We start from the raw sequence: 21,399 nt of genomic DNA on the forward strand, positions 1-21,399 counted from the left end.
TCCTGGGTGGGGTGAAATGTGGACTGCTGGTCGTAAAATCTCATGTTTATGACTGTGACCTTTGATTTGAAAGGAAAAGAGTGAGCTGGTTGTCATAGCAGGGACACCAGTTTCACCAACATTTTTAACATGGTTGTTGTGCCATGTTTGGTCTGTAAAAACCAAATCCTATTGGTTGTCTGGATTGTTGTCTCTTAAAGGCTGGCATTAACTGAATTAGCTGAGCTCAACTCACCAAACATTTAGACAAGTAAAAGACCCATTTGGAAGGAAACTTTTAGGAATTCTACTTATTGTTCTTTATTGTCTGCACACACATTCTGATGCACTTTGAAGGCCGCAGTCTTGGATTCAAAGTCCTGTTCTTAATATACTGTAGTGCCATAAACTTGTTATTGCAGGTGGGATAATCATCCAATCACACCTACGTGACAACAGCAAAAAGTCCTGACAGGTTGATATCATTTCCAAGAAGATATGAGGATATATTTGGTTCCTGATTACACAGCGATTCCATGATGCTATAAAACCTCAGCAGCACGTGGTTCCTGGTAATGACAGAAGAAGCTACAATGACCAGGGCATGTATTTTTCCAACCCCAAAAACTGACACATTCAGTTCTCATAATAACTGTAATTAAAATTTGTAAATAATTTGTTATTTCAGCAAGAGACTTATATCTAGTTCAATTATACTTTGTTTTAAAGCAGAAGTGTAGCCTTTGTTTATACATATATACATTTTTAATTCTATTATGAATCAAATTGATGCTCTTGAGGTAATGTCTTGATTGAAAGTGTTTTTTTTTTGCATACGTTGCTTGCTTTGTGAAATTAAACTTTGAACAACCCTATCCCATAATACATCATACAGTTATTTCAGATCAGAACATAAAAACATCATGTGTAAAACCTTTAAAAAAAACTACCGTAACACCAAAAGACTGTAAAAATTGTGAATATAACGTCAAATATATGTGAAATATGGATATGTTTAGTTGATTTAAATACAGTGAAACTGTAATTTTACAGTGTGTGACTACATTGTAAGAGCAGGAACTACTATATGTAAAAATACAGATTTTGATATTTATAGATGGCCTTTTTATTTTTTATTTTTTTTATGGTTAACATATAAATTATTTCCTTTTTACTAGTTATATTACTATAGTTATATAAATTATTTTTTAAAAATACAGCTGAAGGTGATTACAGTTTTTTTTACAGTGGGCTGCTATTAAATGAAATATTGTCTTGTAAAAATACAGATTTTTATTTTTCTGTATTTATTTATTTATTCAAATATTCATTGATTTATTTAGATTTACCATCTTTAGTCTTATATATACTTAATTTGTCTTAAAAAATAACAGCAAATATCTGAAAAATGAAGATGTTTTGCTGATTTAAATACAGTAAAATAAGCTGTGTATTTTGGAAAAGAATGAATCCCAATTTGTAAAAATGCTCATCTATTGCTAAAAAAAACAGAAAACTGTGGAAAACCTGTAAATAAACAATAGATTATACAAAAAAGTACAACTGAACATAGTTAATCTTTCAATCATTTTGATTTTATTATTTCTGGAATTTAGTGTTTCAGTGTGCAGCACTTCAATGACCAAACCGAGTCTCCAGCTCCTCTATGGAAGCACATCCACGTTGCAATAAAGTTTTCTACCAGACTGTGGCTCCATTTCTTCGCCAAACAGAACGAGGCTCTGCGCTCTCTGACAGCCAGCCAGTGCTGTTTTGTTGGAGTAAACACAAACTCCTCCTTCCCGGTGACAGGCGGCAACACTGAAGCGTCGCCTCGCCTTTTCCGACAATCTGCGCTCAGGACTTACCGCTGAAGCCGTAGAGGTGAGTGCTAACATCACTTTATTTCACCCTGTCGTCTTTTCCCATAGTGGCACTTGGGTGTCGAAAAGGAAACGTCAATTTTTCAGTCATTTTCCAGCCACACAGAACACCGTGTTACCTGTCCGTTACGCACAGCAGCGCGTGGTTGATTTTTTTTCACATGAACCGTCCATTTCAGGTGCGCTTTTTTTTCTCCCTGTGGCAGTGCTTCCTTGCCCTTTTAGAGTCACGATGTTTGTGCTTTTAATTCTTGGAGCTGTCCGTGCGCCAACCTGCAGAGACTTCATTCCACCCGGTGCGTTAATTGGTCAAGCGTGTGGACTGTTGGCCACATCTTGGTCCTTTTTTTTCAAATGTGCTCATCGTTTATCTCCTCTGTTCGCCTTTTACATCCATGACAGTGAAGATTGTGGCTCTTTTTCTTCATTTTGCGGCAGCTGACTCCTTCTGTGTGGGCTGTAGTTGAGCCAGTTTCAACATGTCGGGCTGTATTGGTACTTCAGAGATCATGGATGGATCTGAGATCTGCCACCACAGGAGGAATCTCACTCAGCTGTTTGGCTCATGTCTTGAGATTTGACTCCTGTTTCAATATTTGGCTGCAAAACAAGCATTTATTTTTTCCATGTGTGGCAGTTCAATAATCACTGGACATGACATTAATCCCTCACAGGGAGGGTGTCTCCTCAGAGACGTCAGAGGTCAGGGTCAGCATCAGATCTGTGGAGCAGATTGTCTGCAGCAGGTTGCATGTTGAAGAGAAGCTGGAATTCTGCACTGAGGCTGACATTTTTCCTATCAGACCGCGGAAATGAAAAGTTAAATGAACCAAGACACAATCAAGATGGTGCTCCAGTGACCGTTAACAAGACTTTGACAGCCTTTACTGCTGAATAGATTTCAATTTCGACACCCGTCTGAAACAGAAACAGATTCATATTCACTCCTTTTATCGCTTCGTCCTTGTTTAACCTGTGCTGACAGACTCTGAGGATTAAACGCTCTAAGTGCTGTTAGTGCATTTTGGGCTGGACAATGAGCGAAGTTCATTAATGTCAAATAGATTCTGCTAAATTGCTCGTAATAAATCCGTTAGCCGACCTGACAGGACTGATTACTACAGCCATGAGCAGAGCTGCCCTATGAATCAACAAACGAGTAAAGAAACACACCTTAATGTGAAAAGTTGCTTAAGTTCTGAAAATGATAAATTGCTGATAAAAAAAGAGTCTTCAGAACAGAGAAGTCACAGATCTCTTGAACATAGACAGGCCTGATTTGTCTTCGGTTTAACTTGAATGTTTGGGACAAACATCAAACCTGCCAAGTGAGCAAAGGTCAGCTGTCTGATCCTGGATCCAAGACCGAGCTCTTGGAACACACAGAGCTTTTGTTCAATCAAAAGACTCACAGAGAGTGTCAGATATTAATTACACTTCCACAAGAAACCAGTAAAAATGTCTTATATTTATGAGTATTCTCTATTTTCTCTGCGATCATTCCAATCCCTTCAGTTCATATAGGTTCAGTTCACTACATAAGTCAAATCAGGACCTTAAATATTATATAGAGAAACTTCACCTCTGTTGTTATAGTAACACACCCAGCTTCCTTTAATCCACTCCTGTGTCCTCCTTCTCCTTTATTTCCACGTCTTTATCTCCTCTATTTGTCTCCTACATAGACAGTCTGCGTCTTGTCTGTGCTGTTTCATTGTGGATTCCATTTGAATTATGCAACATGGACCCCAGGAAGAATCGCAATTGCTCTGGCAGAAGCTAATGAGGATGCAATGAAATAAACAAATAGTCTGCGCTCGCCAAGACAAATGAAATTGTGTAAGGCCGCAGGAAGAAGAAACATTTGACTGCTGAGTGCTGTTGGCAGATTGATTTGGCTTTCATCTCCTCACTGTTTATATCTGACTCCAGTGAAATTCTATTCTTTGAGGGTAATTTGCTGGAAATAAAATAACTTCTTAATCAAAAGGAACTGTCTGTCAGAAATGAGGATATCAGCTGTATGGGATGATTTATTTGACTGAGAGCTAATAAGGGCGAGGAGCTTTTTACACTAGTCTCTCAGTAAAGTGGTGAACTACTCCTCAACAGGTTTTTAACTGCAGCAGTTATTTTCAACCCCTATTTAATTGCTGTTTAATGCCCAGGAGATGCTTTTTCCCAGTTTTCTTTCCTTCTTCTGCTATAGTAGAACTGCAAAATGGTATATTGGAAAGCTTGTGAAGTGCACGCCGTGTGAGCGTGGGTGTGCTCCGTGAAACGAACAGATGTGGTGATTAATGAAATCCACAGCGAGGTGGAGGAGAGGAATGAGCCGTTCATACCTGGAGCTTCTAACAGCTCGCTGGGTATAAACCTGAAATTGCCAGCCCTGGAGTTAATCCCTGCAGCTCGCCCACCTTTCTGTCTATCTGCCGCCACTCTCTAAGTCCTGGAAACACTTTAGATACTAACTTTGAGCTGCTCCAGCAAGGCTCCACACCACGCTGCACTCACTACACATTACTCTGCTTGAAGGTTTTTTTTAAAAGCACGCCTTTTCTCCGCAGACAGGCGGAGAAGGAACTAATTGGTATAAAGTCACGACAATTAGGGATGAGCCCCGTCTGACCTCAGTAGTTGTCAGATATTAGCTGGCAGAAATGGTTGGAGGCAGCCTGGAGAATGTGGCTCATGAATTAGGCATGTCGTAGTGAGATCTTTCCTTTTGATACAAACAGCATTTGTATCCAACCTGTTATTTTTTTTTTCACTGCTCGCCTCAGTGGAAGCTTGCTAAAGAACATTAAGCTGCAATATGTTGCAACCTGAGGCTTGTTTGTGCTTGCGGCCAGTGCTGCAGATTTCAAACCCTGCAATCTGCTTTTGGATTTTTGGCATCACGCTTAAATGATTTAGTAATGATAAAGCATATTATAAGTCATGCAGAGAGAGGAGACATGAATTTAACCCACACTTAACTCGGCGATTGCTTCAAAATGGGTGTTGTACACAACTTATATGAGATGTGAGACTTGAAAGCGGTGCTGCAACAGTAAAACAAGCAGAAGCAGAACTTTTTAGTGGTGTTTATCTTCCTGCTTGGTTGGATTCAGAAGACCTTGAAGCCTCATGGTGATGTGAGGTGGGATCTCAATGACATGCAAAAGGTGTGGCATCGTTTGAGTCCTCATTAAACACCATTAAACACATGGACTGCCTACAGCGCTGCAAACCGGTACCTGCATCCCTTCCTCTGTCCCTCCTCACCATCTGATCTGTGTCACATCCAAGCGCTTGAACTACTGGAAGGCAACAGAGAGATTAATTAGTGCTTATTCTAAATTAAGAATGCAAAGAGCAGCAAACAGAAATTCACCTTCAAGACGGCGTCAGTGCACTTAGAGTTTTCCAGCTTTAGCTATGTTGTTCTAAGCATCTTGGAGATCTTGCCACACTCTGGATTTAATCTGTCTGACTTTGTGGGGCTCAGACAATCTTCTTCTTGCAGTTGAAGATGGTTCTCTCCATCACTGGCTTTGTGTTTGAGGTTGTCGTCATGCAACAGAATGAATTTCTACCTCCCTACAGCTATTGCTAGACAAACAACAATCAAAACCTTTAAAGTCATTAAAACTTTTTGCACAACTTTTTAAAACCGGATGTGTGCAGATTTGTGTTTGTTTACTGTCAGCTGGGTTTTAAGACTCCGCTGGGTGGCTTAAGCATTGAAAACAGCTGGAAAGAGATCAAGGTTCTCCCTTTTCAGATGCGTCACAACTCAGCCACCATCTGCTCAAAAGAGGCATTGTAAGTTGCTCCTCGGAAATAACAGTGGGGTAGGAGACACATGAGGAACAGAGGAGATAATCTTCAGAGGACAAGCTAAAATTAAAGCAATATGTCACTCCAAAGTAGTGTTGCAACCCAGAAGAAATCTTCTCAGTTGTGTGCTGGGAGGCAGATAGAGCTGCAATCAATTTGTCGATGGAAGGGTTTTGAGAATGGATTAACCATGCAGGTCATTTTTCAGGCAACAGGGTTTAGAGTGTTGCTCTGGGATTTGCCAATGAACTTATTTATTGTTTTTCTGATGTTTTATAGACAGTGATGAATCATTCTTTCAGGAAAATCGTTAGCAGATTTATTTTTAATGAAAATAATCAGCGTTGGCCAATATAACTCCTGGAGATGACAAGAAAAGGAAGTGCTTGTGGCCTCTTAATGTGACACAACGTCTTCTCGCGATGCCTCATCATGGATCGTGGCCTTTCGTGGCCCTGGATTGTGAGCAGTGATTTTACTGTCTGGAGGCCTGAAGCTGGGAAAGTGTGCAGTGCTTTCAAGACAAATACAGAATGAAATTACTGAGAAAATACACATAAACTTGTGAAACCGACGTATATTTTTAGTTTTTGTGTAATAATCTTGTGACCTGCAATTAATTTTTGGATGGAAACCTCGGAGTTCTTTCCGTCTGGTTTGAATAAAAGAATATTGCTCAGGGTGATACTGAATGATGTCACTCCACAAGTAGTAATATGGGTGTACCCCCTCCAGGCAACACATAGTTTCTCTATTGTATTTCTGTCAGTTGCTGCAAGAGTGCATGACAAAATATGCCGCAAAGCTATTAGAAGACAAGATTTGAGGCACTTTTGGGACTGAAATCCTTTAAGTGTCTGTATGTTTCTGTCAGCTTGTATGAATGTGGGCAACCAGAACTTTGTGTCTAATAATCCCAAACTCAACATCTGATGCTGGTCAGGCCAGCTTGTTGACAGATGTGAGTGTAACATCAAAACTCTCAAATGAACTGAGCTGAGTTTTTTTTTTTTTTTTTTGGTAAATTTTAGGCTGAACTGTGGCAGGCTAATTTGGAGACCTGCTCAGGAAAAACAGGGTGGAGCCCAGAAGAGATTAAATCCATGCGCTATGAGGCCTGATTTAACTGAAGTGAAAGTAAACATCTCCAGCTCTGAGCTTAAAGCATTTTTCAGTCAACTATATTTTATCTGATTGAATGACGAGGAAAAACAAATATTAGGTCTCATGTGGAAAACAAAGGGCAGCCCGGAGGTACGGAAATGCTGTTAATATCACTTTGACAGCCACGAAGAAAAAGCTGTTGTGGGTTTCCTTGAAGGCTGTTTGTTTGATCTTAGTATAAATCTGAAATGCAGTCATCTTATATGCACATAGCATGTCACACCCCCGCGTTCCTAGATGACTCGATGTTTATGATAATGCATAATTTCTCTGGAGTTAAAAGGTGACGCAAATAGAGTGACACTGAAGCTTTACTCCTGCAGATTTGTTGGCTGCTTCTTAACTGTCTTGGGCATGTAATGTAATGTGTCTAACATATTCCTCTCCAACAGTGTTGAACTTTAATGTTGCAAATATGTAAAGTGGCATTTAATAGATTTTAAAAGTCGCTGGGATGTCTCACACGTTGGTGCCGCATATAGAAAGAGTGATTTTCTCCCCTCATTTCTGCAGCACCATAAACTCTGGAGATGCACCAAGGTCTCCTGCTGTGACTTATGTTATCAGGCTGTGCTTGTAATGTCAGATAGTTTTATTCTGTACAATAAGTCAACACATGCAATAACTTTCCACTTGCACTTCATAAAATGCTCCTGTCTTCACTAAAACATTAATGTGGAGGCATATTTTTTAATTCAGGGTTTTTTTTGTTGGATATTTCCAGTTTGCTTTCCTTGCTGATCGCATAGAAACAACATGAAAGCTGGCCGTAAGACAAAGAGTGAAACTTAACAGTGAGTGATAAAAAAAGAAAGAAGAAATAATGGCTTGGCTGTGTCACTACACCCGTTGTTGACATGGAGGAGTACAGTGCCTGATGAATAATGGATGTTTACTAAAGCAGCCTATTTCCTATTCATTCTTTCAAGGCTGCTGCACAGGGAGTTGTCTGTGATCATCGTGTCACTCCTTCAATATTTTCATTGTGTTTTCAGAAGCACGATGCAGTTGGAAGGCACTGGGATAACCCCTCGTAAACATTTTCACCCAAGTACAAAAGGGTAATTCAAAAGCGCGGCTTATTTTATCTTATCTTTTTGTCAAATAGGCACACAAGAACTGTTTTATCACAGTTATTTGCGGACTGACTGCATGCATTAAGAAGTTATTTTACCCAAGTCTAATCTGTTCCAATGTTTCTTTTAACATCAGCATTCCTGAGACTTGTAATAATTACAAATGTGCTGATCGCATCACAAAGTCCTGCATTTACAGAAGCAAGCTTTAATTTGGTGTCTGGGTTGTCACTTTTATTATGCTGAGCTGAAAAGGATGCAGTGTGGTGGGTGAGGTCAGAGCTCTTCCTTTCAAAGCACCTTTTAACTTCTGACTCTTAGAGAAGCTTCATTTTGTGTTGAGGCTCTTTTTTGGACTGTGATGAATGTGTTTAAATGAGTGCAGTTACATGCGGCAGTGAGCCCACAGTCAGAGGTTAGCTGACATGCCCTGCATGCTGATTGGCTCCGGCGAGCACCAGAAAGCGCTAATGTATGCGATGATAATCAGAGCTTTCCTGGATGATATAAGACCAAGGTTAAAGGCAGCCTGGATCATGCAGTATGTTGGAAATAAGATGAGGGGAGGAACCTTGAACATTCTTCATCTTACTGAACTCCTGTCAGTGTTTAAGGATGTAATTTTAGCTGTTTCTGAGTGGTGTTACTGTGCAGCTATCTCTGTGTGAAATAGAGGGAGGACATATTTTAGCTACTACCTCAGAGATGAAGGGATAAACAGGGAAGTCGCACATTTATTACCGTCAGCCCACAGTGAAGCCATGTCAACATGAACATAAACGAGGCTTTCCCAGGTTTCAAATAACCTTTATGTGTGAATGAGCTAATGGTTTTAAAGGCTGACAGAATACAGAATTAATTAAAATCAAAACTAGAGCTGCAGCAGTTTATTGATGAGTTAAATAGTCATCATCTATTACAGTAAACCTGAACTATTTTGATAGTTGATTAATCAGATTTAGTTATTTTTTCTGAAAAAAAGTCTAAAATAGTTTCTCTTTTCCCACTTTATAGGACAATGAACTGAATATCTTTGGATTGTGGACAAAATATGACATGTGAGGAGGTTATCTTGGAGTTTGGGAAACATTGACAGCCATTTTTCACCATTTTGTGACATTTTATGAACCAGACAGCTAATTGAATAAATAATTGACAGCTCTACCTAAAAGATACAAAGATAATTTTGGAGCATAAAGTGTATTTTAGTGTTCACTGTGGCTATATGGATGCCAATGACAGTCTACTGGTCTGTGTGATGGTCCATTGCTTCAGTCCATACTGAAATGTGCTGACAACTATTCCGCTGACATTCATGCTCCAAAGAGGATGAGTGTACTATAAAATGGATGGTCATGAAATTTGGTACAGACATTCACTTTTGCCTCAGAATAACTTGTATGATCACTTCTGCTTTCACCTAGTGTCATCAGTTTCAGTTTGTCCTGTACTTTGGTTTATGAACTTGGATTCAATGATTTGTTACAGTCATATGACATCTTTGATTAATAAGTAAATAGATGTGATTGAAAGTTTCATACGTAGTCCAATGATGTAAAGTGAATTGACTTTCTGTGTGTGTGTTTGTGCTGCAGGCTTGCCTTCTTTTTCAGCTGATGCCACTGAGATACTTACTCAACAAATCAGACAGTAATGTCACCCCACGGCCCTGCACTCATACTGAACACACATTCTTCTGTTTTATGTGCAGCTTGTCTGCCTGTCTTAGCTGCATATACTGGTTAGAAAGATGGAGGAAAGAGAGGTCAGAAGAGGAAGACGACAGATTAATTTAAAAGGGAAACAGGTGGAGGAAATTTAAAGCTTGCCTAGGTAATGTCACTCATCCGAGATTGATTTCAATGGATGTGAACCTGATGTGTTGTTGAAGATATCTACAAATACATCAGTTTTGTGTCGTTCAAAGGCTGTGTGAGAATACTGGACAGTTTGAACAGGTTGTTATACTGAGTAATAATGCGGCAAAGTTTCCAGTAATGGACTAATTTGGCCTGGTGCAGGGCAGATTGCTGTATCCGTTGTCACTGTTTGGTTAGGTCAAGGGTAGCAGTCATCAGTTTGAATTTAAGCTGATGTTGCCCTTTAGCATCCCTCGCCAAATTTCACTTGTGCACTCCAGCTTGGGGTTGGAAAGCAGCCACGACAGTATGATAGCCCATGTAACATCTGCTAATATACTGTAGAGCACAGTTGGTCTAATCCACAAAGAGAAGCAGAGCCCAGAGCCACAGCAGCAGCATCGCTGTGTCAGAGTACAACCTCACAGAGCTGCAACTATTTATAAACACATACAAGCAGATGTATTAGGCTCATATTGTCAGCTAACTGAGAATCTGTTCCATCTTTAGTCCTAATTTTGATGCGCACTCAGGACTCAAATATGCCATCTTCAGCTCATGAGGACTCTCTAATTGACTGCCATCACTGCAGTGCATCCATTCATTTCTCAGAGGGCAAATTTTACAGCTGCTGTAATGAGACAGCTTGATTAACAGGGCGATCCGTTGTTGTAATACCGATCAAAGGTATTGTTGATGTCAACTCCAGGTCTTGGCATGTGATTAACAACATTATTATGCTCGTCAGACTAGTTAGATGTCCTGTCTCGAGCCTTTACGTTGTTTATAGCGTCAGCACATTAGATGCTTTCCATCAGAAAATAAATCACCGAGGGAGAAATCATCAATAATAATTCTGAGTGGGGAATATAATAGGTCTGGTGCTCTTCAGGAAGATTGGATTGATTTATCCATGTAAGAAAATAGACGCCATGCCGTGACTTTGTCTCTCTGACCTTCAGCTCTGGAGATCTTATCTGGAAGCGCTGTGAAACATTTGCAGCAGCATGTTAAGTATGAAAAAAATGATTTAAGCAAGCTAGTCACAGCTCATGACTCCATATGCATGTTCTCTATGTGTACGGTTCTTCATGCAAATGGCCAAAAACTGTGGCGCGCTGTATGTTGCTAATCATCACAGCATTTGGTCATACAATATGCTCTCCCACTGGGAAAGCACACTGTTGACAATAACACTCCTCTAAACACTGCCAAAGCTTTTTTTTTCTTTCTTTTTTTGTGCTCAGCCAGAGACAATGCCAGATCCACACCATTCGCTTACAATGATGGAGCATTTGTTTATTGTAATTAGAGTCTGCTTTGATGCCAGCAGAGGCACAAAGGTGAGAAGGGTAACAATGTTTTACATGCAGAGATCATTATTCTCAGCTTTGGTGTAAAACTGTTTCTCTTATATTCTAAAAAATAGTGACGATCTGCAACAACTACAAAAAACAGTAATGTGAAAATCTATGTTAAAATTGCTTTGTAGTTTTGGCAGTCTTTCATTCGGAGGTTGTTTTTTTGTGATTGACTCTTTAAATTGTGGTGGTCATTGCCAATTGCACTGCTTATTATTTTATCCAGTTCTGTTTGGCTGTGATGTGCATAAAATGCCAGAAAAATCAGGTTACCTTCACACTAAAGAGACTTGTTATGCTTGACCAGCAGTGCAAAATGGAAAAGATATTTAGTTTACACTGATGTAAAACAGAAAAAATCACCAATTTCTCAAATTGGAGAAGCCGGATCAATCAGATGTTCATGATTTTGTTTGAAAAATGACTTATTAAAGTGCTTGCTGATTCATTCTTGATTAAACAAGTAATTGTTTCAAACCTAGTTTACACCGAAGTCAATTTAGCAAATCTTATTTTTACAGCAGAATTCACTAAACAATAAAATTAATAGCCCTATGGAATTTTCTGACTTGTTGATATGAAAATATGTGTTGCGGTTTTGGCAGTCTTTCATGTGAAGGGTTTTTTTTGTGCTGAGCTTTGTTACCGATTGTGGTGGTTATTGTCCGTTACACTGCTTATTACTTTGTCCATTTTTTGTGCTATTGGTTTAAAATTATGAAAAATGCACCCTGGGTTTAAAGGGACTTATTTTGCTCCTTTTGCAACAGATGAAAAATGGCAATGATATTTAGTTTACACAGATAAAAACAGGAAAAAAGCAGTAAATGCTCAAATTAGATAAGCTGGAACAAGCAGATATGTGGGATCTTTGCTTGAAAATGACTTATTAAAGTGCTTACTGCTTCATCCTTCGTCAAACAACTAATTATGTCAGGCCTAGCTTAAACCAATCTAACTTGAAGAAACATTTTTTTTACAGCAGAAATTACTAAACAGTGAAATAAGGAGGTTTATGGAGCTTTATGACAAGCTGATGCAAAATTATGTTGGCCATAGTATTTGATATTAAAGCTCATATACAGTAGATGTGGTTCTAAATTTTCCTCTGCAGAACTCTGGTGCAACTAAGACAAAGATATCCCACTTAAATGAGCATCACGTCATTAAAAAAAGTGATATGGTGTGTGGCTTTTGAATCAGAAAGCCCCACACTTGGCTGTAAAAGAAGTGGTGGGAATTTACTCTAGAGCACTTACCAGCCTCTTTCATGTGTGCATCACAAGTCTTGGAGATAAAGCGGCCGCTACATATGGTGATGATAATTGAGCAACGTGTGCTAACAGCCTGGTTCCTCCTATATCCGCCCACTCGCTTTTCTCGGCCTTTACGGCACCTCACACACTGAGACAAGTTATGTGCCGGGTAACAAGGAGCAGGGATCACAGAGAGTCATCGAAAAAATCCCTTGAGTGGTTTCTCCACTGCACATATAGAACCGAGGGAGAGGAAGAAGCTGAAGTTAGATATGAGGGTAATCATAATAATGATGTGTCCCAGGGCTGAGTATCACAGTGCGTCTCTTTGTGGGCCCCGCTTAGTCTGTGGGTGGCTCTTCACACAAACGTCTATGTTACCGCTGGTGAACTGAGGATTGTTGGAAACTTCCTCCTCCCTACTTTCGCTCTCTTTTTCTACATGTTGAGCTTCAACAGAAGGCAAAATTACATTAGAGGGTATGTGCTTTAAATGGTGGGAGGCCCTGTGAGGTTTCTCCATATGGCATGTCTTTGCATTTGTTATCATGCTAGAAATTCCATGCATGCTATGGAAACACACTGGATGACCTCATTAATGTGTGTTGCTTTTATTTAGAGATCGCTCTTGCTCTACTTGGATATTGCCTCTGTTGGTTGATTGGCACGGAATGAGGCCCCCTTGAAGAGGTTTTGGGTATAAATTTGATCTTTGTTTACCTTTTGCATGTGCAGTCTCCCTGACCTCTACATTTCACCCTGTGGGGATTATTCAACTTCCTCTGATTCTGATTATTAAGATCTTTTATCAGAGCTGATGGGCAGCGAAGTGTGACACACGGCTGACATTAGAGGCTGTAAACTACACTCTGTTTGCTGCAAAGAGCGAGAGAGAGGGGCTCAACAAGGAGACAGGAAAGGATTTGATCATCAGATCTGTCCTCCCTGGAGAGGGAAAACGCCTTGCTCTCTGCACACACACTCCCTCATTTGCAGTCTTTTATGAGTGCATGGAATGAACTAGTGCAAGATGAGAAGACACACAGTAGATGCTAGGACTGAAGGCTTTTGTTTTAACCACAGCATGCTGGGATGGATTTTGCCTTGTGTTGCTGCCGTGTTTATTTGCTGTGTTGTGTTTGATACGAGGCAAATGTTGAGTCTGTTGTGTCCTGGGCAGCGTTTTAAACCAAATGCGCAGGGACACAGCGCTCTGAGCTATCAGTAATGCCTGTCTAGCTTTGGCTGAACTACAACAGGAAATAAGTAGAAGGCTCTGCACTGCTACTAATTCATCGCTGTACTATCACATCCAGCAGCTGGGCCACAGCAGGGGACTAGTTAGCCGCTTAGTTAGCCAGAGAGATGCCTTCAGCTTCTTGCAAAAACTCATTAGTGCAGACTAGTTGGAGCCCATTTTCATCCTGTTCAGCTTGAGCAGCATACTGTCTCTCATGTGCAAATACTTGGTCCTTCAATTCTGGGCACTTTTGTCCTAAAAACAGCCCGAACTCCCCCGTCTCTGCTTGATTGTTTTCATTAGTCTGCCTGCAGTAGCTTGATACTAGTCGCTGCCACCGTGGCTGTCATTTTCCATGAGCTCCAAAAAATATGGGAGAGGTGAAGCAGAGGCTTGTTTTTATAGCTTCCCCACCCTTGCTGTTACTATCATATCAGTGCTGGGTCTGATATAAAACTCTACATGCTCCAGGTCACACATATCACCCTATATTCCCGTGCCTGTAATTGCTTATTGTCAAAATATATAAGGGGGGTTGGGTGTAAGCTGTGAAGAGGGAACGAATAGAAAATAGGGGGTGGATGTATATTTCAGCTCACACTACAACCACAAGCACAACTGGGGAAGATGAAATACAAGGAGCTATGGTTACTGGAGCCAAAATTCATCCCCCCATGATGAAGAGGAATTTTTAACACGTCTTTCATTTGCATGTGTCCAATTAGGTTTTCCTCAGATCCTGCTGGGGTGATGGTGGCAGGGGGTGCCTGCTTTCAGGACCTCTTCTCTTAAAGCACACAGTGTTTGCCAGAGACAACAAGGGTGTGCCAACATGGATACATTTGGGTCCTGAACTAATTTGTTTGGATTTATATTTTGGGGGATGAAGCACACATGGGTATACCTACATAAGCCATTTTGGTATCTTTCCTTTATTTTGTATTATCATCCAATCTTTTGTGTCTTTTATCAGCAAAAAAGTAAGACATTTGCTGTTTCTAGATTCTTGAATTTCTAAAAAAAAAAAAAAAAAAAAAAAAAAGTGCAGCGTTTCTGTATGTTATATGTTTGTAAATAGAATTTCCTTCAGGCTTGTGAAACACGTTAAGCTGTTTGAAGGTTTCATGTTGGGTTCTGGTGTATTTTTTGACACCTTATAAACTAGACACTTAATCAGTGGGTAAAAAAGGAGCAGACAAAGGGTAATATAGTTGCTAGTTGGCTATCTCCTGCTATTTAAAGTGACTAAATCTAATTTTAAATCAGATTTATTTCCCCTAGCACTTGATGAGCACTTATTTCTGCTCTTTGTATCCTGTTTCCTCCCAGATAGTCTTCTTCAAAGAGTTTCAGTGTGTCACAGTGTCCAACTTTTACACGTGTTGCTGGTTACTATGGAGCCCAGCAGGTCTTGATGTGAGCCCTGGTTCCACAACATTTTTGTCTGGTACAGATGTCTGTGTGTAGCGTGTCATCTTACATTATCTAACTCAAACACACAGGAGGTCATTAGAAAAGACTGATGCCTATGTGTAGACACTTACACTCACTGTTCAGACTGATGTGCAGAAAAACCTGCTGATTTGAGTGTTCTCTGTTAGAAATCAGCAAAAAATCTACAGTTTGCATTGAAACAGCTGGTGTTCACGTGTGTTTTTTCAGTTTGCATTCAGATGCAATGAATCAAACAATTAGTGCAGGTCGTTTGATAATGTGAGTCAGAGAAATGAAGCCCATTAAAGTTCAAGCAACAACCTCCAGAGCTGGAACATGAATCCAGTACGGCAGTATCATAAAGACTGCAGTTCCTTGAATGGCCACTTGAGGGTGACTCCAAAAGCGAGGCAATCCCCATAGAGCCTCATGTTAAAATGCAAAATTATGCAGCAGAAATAAACATGCTTACAGTCTGGTATTAAAGCTGTTTTTGGACTTTATAGCTATTTTTTGCATTCATGACAACTGAACAAGTGGTGAATTTTTATATAACTCGGCCATTCACATTTTATTGAGGCCTTGAAATGATGCATTATTAAGGGCATGGCTGCTTGGTGGGTGCTGTCGCAGAACAGTCCATGACCCGACACATTTGCAGGACCGACCTCAGCTACATTCTTGCTTCATTGGTTTACTTTTTTCTTGGATTAGCTGGGTGTCAGAAGGAGTAAAGCACTGCCAAGATGGCGATGGCCAGATCGACCACACTGAGCAATAAAACCACTGTTCAGGAAACCTGTGGGTGCATTTGCACAGGGTGCACCCATCTTTATATGCAGTGTTTTCAGTGTTGTCATGATTCTCCCGAGGCTCTTGTCTATATTTTATCACTGAAATTACTGACTGTCTACCTTGTGGCACAGAAATAGATTATTAAACAAGGCATTAAAATCATTGTTCTGGAACAGGTGAGTTGATGAGCAGAAACACACTCTGCTTTTGACCTTTGGACACTCACCAGATTTAAAACGATTTTCTGTCAACATTCTCCACTGTATCATGCTGCGAGAAGAAGTGCCTCTCCAGTTTGTTTAGACAGACATAATACATTTGGAGCCTTCAGTCCACAGATTTATAACAGGGTTTATAAATATTGCAAATCACAAGATCTCAGATTTAATTGCCACGTTAAGTTATTTCAGATGGTGACGTTAGAATGAAACTAAATTCCTTGTTTGCTCAGGCCTCCATTAGTTATTGTTGGTGTGCATTTCATTCTGTCAAACAAGATTTATACACATTTTTTTGAAAGCAGGCCTCTCGTTTCTGTTTTGTGGCTGTGATTCCTTTAATTTATTGGAACATGAGAGCAGTCCATAGGTTGATAATATTGTTTCCTCTAATGAAAAGCGGTGATTCCATTTAATAAGGGGCGTGATGAGATTGTTGGCTTTGGAATGGCGGTCGGTGTCTGAAGCACTCCCGGTCGTGCTGTTTTTTTTGCATTGTCACCAAAGATGCATCTAATTAAGTTTGTGAGAGCGAACCATATCTCCCAGAGTAATTGCATTCACATTTTTCTCTACAAATTGATTCTTTTTGCTTTGTCAGGAATTGAATTCGACCGAGATGTCCTACAGAAATCACTTTACCCAAGTGGTGTTTTAACATGAAGAATAATAGGTTCTGCTTGTTTATTTGCTCAAACCGTCAGCATCTGTCAGAATGAAGAATGTTATTAGAAATACTGCATTGAAGCATTATTAGATTTCACGAATAAATGGTGCGATTGTGGTGAGCCATTTCTCTGCTATCGATAGGGTTATAGCAAAGTGTCAGAGAAACGCTGGAGTGAAATCTAACAGCCTCTCTCTGAGTCACATCAGCTGATTGGCAGCTACTCTGATGTCATTTGTTTTTGTGGGGCAAGGACAGGTCACGCTGGCTGATCTGTATTCCCTCTCTCTTTCTTTCTGTCTCTCTGAGTTTCTCTCACCACCCCTCCACCTCCCTCAGGCTTTAGATTTTCCTGCCTTCACTTCTTGTTTATAGTAACTCCCAGTGATACTCTCTCTCTCTCTACTTCGTCTTTCGTTTGAGTTTTATCTTCCCTTGAAAGAACAATAACAGGTTTTATTTTGAACAAGAGAATGCTAATGAAACCCTAGATATTAAAGTAACTGTCTCTTAAATCTCATTAGGTTCTTTTTTAATGCTTGAAATAACACTATTCCCAGTGTCTTCCTTCAGATGTCTCTTTGAAGCCCTAAGTAAGGGAAATAGGTATTGTTCATGTCAGAATACATTATACTGCAGATTTTTGAAGAATATAGGAGGCCTTAATGCTACTTGGTTTAGTTTTTTGGTTTAAATTTGTCGCAAAATGAGTTGTAATGAAGCACAAACAACTCCGCTGCCAGTGCCGTCTGCTTCAGTGCTTACATTTGGTACAGTTTCAGAGGTCTCAGTGTAAAATCTTAGGCTTTTTTGTGGGAGGCTAATAAATTATGCATCAAAAGCCTGACAGCACTCACAACGGCCAAAATAGATAGGCTGTCATTGCAAGATATGTGAAGACGTCGAGACAGTTGGGTGCCATTTTGATCACAGTTAAATGCTCTTTTTTTAATGCAGGCCAATGTTAGAATGAAATATCTTAAAAGGCGCAGCCTAGAGACCGTGTTGATAGTTTAACCCATTTTTACTACAGCTAACTACACTAATAGGCTGATTGTAGTTAGGTCATAATCTGACAAATCCGGTCTGCTTCTGGGGGATTCTGGGGGATCTTGCATCTCTCTGTGGGCTGCAAGGGCTGCCGCTCGTCTAATCACTCCTGACCCTATTAGAAATGAGCCCCTCTTTGTTACTGTGCGGTACTGTTAGTACTGAGGGAAACAAAAAGTTCCATTGTCTTCAATTGCCGAGGCTGGGCTAGAAGTAATCTGTAGCCGTAGAACTGCCTCAGGATTGCAATAATCCAGATTCAGTATTAATGACCCTCTAATCCGTGCATATTTGACCCTCTGGAGAGGCTGACATGGCATCTCTGTTGTTATCACTCCGCCAAGGAACGGCAGAGTTGTGCAACGATCGGTGTACGTTTGTCTGTGAATCTGTCTGTCTGTCTCTCTGTCAGTGTGAAACATTACTCAAAAATGGACTAACAGATTTGGATGAAATTTTCAGGGGGAGTCAGAAATGACACAAGGACCACCTCTTTAATTTTTTTCAGTGATGCGGCTTATAGTCTGGATCCACAGCTTTCCCATTGCCAGATATAGCAGCCGCCACAGCATCACCGTAACCATGACAACAAGTGAACACTGTGTCAGTTACCTGCTGACGATCACATGATTGTGATCCTACCACAAAATGACTGACATCAGTGGAAATCATCCAAGGAACAAATGATTAAACTGTGGGATGTTTCTGAGTCCCGCTACATATTTAGGTCATGTATGTAGCAAAACCCAGCCAGACAGTGGTGAAGCTCCTGATGTTTCACAAAGCCTTTATTTACGTTCAGCCGTCAGCCTTATTTTGAACACAAATTGAACTTTCTGTCCTTCACTCCTTTCTTCAGGAAACACCATGAGCTTGTCTCCATTCCAGCTGCTTCTAAGTTTAGACAAATCCTTTGCTAGACAGCAACAGCTGGAACTGTTTCCTTTCATCTTTACGTGAATTTTTGGACTTTTCAGCAGCGTCTTTGTCATGTCAAGATGCCGCTTCTTAGATAAACACTTCCTGTGCCACTGGAATGGTGACAAAATAAAAGCCAGTCACATTAAAAATATGCCTTCAAAATAAAAGCATGGAGAGAACGGTTATTTTAACACTAGCAAAACAAAGACTTGCCAAAAGTGATGAACTGATCAACAGACCTTTATAAGAGTTACTTATACACAATTCGGTATCCATACATAACATGCATAGCATATGTCTGTGCTCAGCACAAGATCATTTTTATTAGATATTTCATCTGTAAGACGTGATACGTCAACTGAGCAACCTTGGCGGAGTACTGCACTCTCTGAGCGCTTTTCTAGTACTTTAGTATGTCGTCCAAAATGTTGAAAAAACGTCATAGTTTCGTATGTTGTCCAACAAGCGGAGTGAAGGTACCCAGGTAGCTCAACTGGTTGAGAGGGTGACTCATAAACAGGAGTCTGTCAGAGACACAGGTTCGATTCCAGCTCATGGCCCTTTGCTGCACGTCTTTTCTGCTTTCTTGTCTTCATCTCTCCTTATTACTTTTATTTACCTATTGAATCAAACCCACTTAGCAAAAAAAACGTCACAGTTTAGTATGTCGTCCAAAATATCCCAAAAATGTCATAGTTTAGTATGTCGTCCAAAATGTGAGAAAAACATCGTAGTTTAGTATGTCGTCCAAAATGTGAAAAAAACGTCATAGTTTACTATGTCGTCCAAAATACAACAACAACGTCATAGTTTTGTATGTCGTCCAACAAGTGGGAAGAAGGTGCTCAGGTAGTTCAACTGGTTGAGAGGGTGACTCATAGAAAGGACTCCGTCACAGACGCAGGTTCGATTCCAGCTCATGGCCCTTTATTGCACGTCTTCCTCTTTACTTAACTATTAAATAAAACCAACAAAAGGGCCCAACAAACAACTTTGGAAAAAACGTCATAGTTTAGTATATTGTCCAAAATGCCAGAAAAACATCATAGTTTAGTGTGTCGTCCAACAAGTGGTAAACAGGTTCCCGGGTAGGGTTAGGGTAGGGTAATTCATGATGGTTTTTTTTTTTCAAAGAAAACCTTACCATAGTGTTTTTCACAGTCTCCTTTACATTATTTCATCATATGGCACGTTTTTACGACATGTTGAAAAATCGTGTATTTTTTTCGACATAGTATAGTAAGGCGTTTTTTTTGCGCCAAAATTCATGATGAAATTTTTTTCAAAGAAAACCTTTCTGGAGTGTTTTTCACGGCCTTCTTTACATTATTTCATCATATGGCACGTTTTTACGACATGTTGAAAAATCGCATCTTTTTTTCGACATAGTACAGTAAGGCGTTTTTTTTGCGCCAAGATTCATGATGATTTTTTTTTCAAAGAAAACCTTTCTGGAGTGTTTTTCACGGTCTCCTTTACATTATTTCATCATATGGCACGTTTTTACGACATGTTGAAAAATCGTGTATTTTTTTCGACATAGTATAGTAAGGCGTTTTTTTGCGCCAAAATTCATGATGATTTTTTTTTCAAAGAAAACCTTTCTGGAGTGTTTTTCACGGCCTCCTTTACATTATTTCATCATATGGTACGTTTTTACATGTTGAAAAATTGCATTTTTTTTCAACATAGTATAGTAAGGCGTTTTTTTTGCGCCAAAATTCATGAATTTTTTTTCAAAGAAAACCTTTCTGGAGTGTTTTTCACGGCCTCCTTTACATTATTTCATCATATGGCACGTTTTTACAACATGTTGAAAAATCGCATTTTTTTTTTGACATAGTATAGTAAGGCATTTTTTTTGCGCCAAAATTCATGATTTTTTTTTCAAAGAAAACCTTTCTGGAGTGTTTTTCACGGTCTCCTTTACATTATTTCATCATATGGCACGTTTTCACGACATGTTGAAAAATCGTGTATTTTTTTCGACATAGTATAGTAAGGCGGTTTTTTTTTGTGCCAAAATTCATGATGATTTTTTTTTCAAAGAAAACCTTTCTGGAGTGTTTTTCACAGCCTCCTTTACATTATTTCATCATATGGCACGTTTTTACAACATGTCGAAAAATCGCATTTTTTTTTCGACATAGTATAGTAAGGCGTTTTTTTGCGCCAAAATTCATGATGATTTTTTTTTAAAGAAAACCTTTCTGGAGTGTTTTTCACGGCCTCCTTTACATTATTTCATCATATGGCACGTTTTTACATGTTGAAAAATCGCATTTTTTTTTGACATAGTATAGTAAGGCGTTTTTTTGGCGCCAAAATTCATGATTTTTTTTTCAAAGAAAACCTTTCTGGAGTGTTTTTCACGGTCTCCTTTACATTATTTCATCATATGGCACGTTTTTACGACATGTTGAAAAATCGTGTATTTTTTTCGACATAGTAGAGTAAGGGGTTTTTTTTGCGCCAAAATTCATGATGATTTTTTTTTCAAAGAAAACCTTTCTGGAGTGTTTTTCACGGCCTCCTTTACATTATTTCATCATCTGGTACGTTTTTACAACATGTTGAAAAATCGCATTTTTTTTCGACATAGTATAGTAAGGCGTTTTTTTTGCGCCAAAATTCATGATGATTTTTTTTTCAAAGAAAATCTTTCTGGAGT

General features: G+C 39.5%; 1 protein-coding gene across 1 annotated transcript in view; it reads left to right on the forward strand.

Moving 5' to 3' along the window:
• Positions 1–1,735: 1,735 nt before the first annotated feature.
• ptprea (protein tyrosine phosphatase receptor type Ea) overlaps positions 1,736–21,399 on the forward strand; it is a 72,734-nt gene continuing 53,070 nt past the window's right edge. Inside the window, exon 1 of the mRNA XM_055004870.1 lies at positions 1,736–1,863. The gene's annotated coding sequence lies outside the window, so the exon portion shown is untranslated. The remainder of the gene's footprint in view (positions 1,864–21,399) is intronic.

This window comes from Amphiprion ocellaris, chromosome 18 (assembly GCF_022539595.1).
Source record: "Amphiprion ocellaris isolate individual 3 ecotype Okinawa chromosome 18, ASM2253959v1, whole genome shotgun sequence".
Classification (NCBI taxonomy): domain Eukaryota; kingdom Metazoa; phylum Chordata; class Actinopteri; family Pomacentridae; genus Amphiprion; species Amphiprion ocellaris.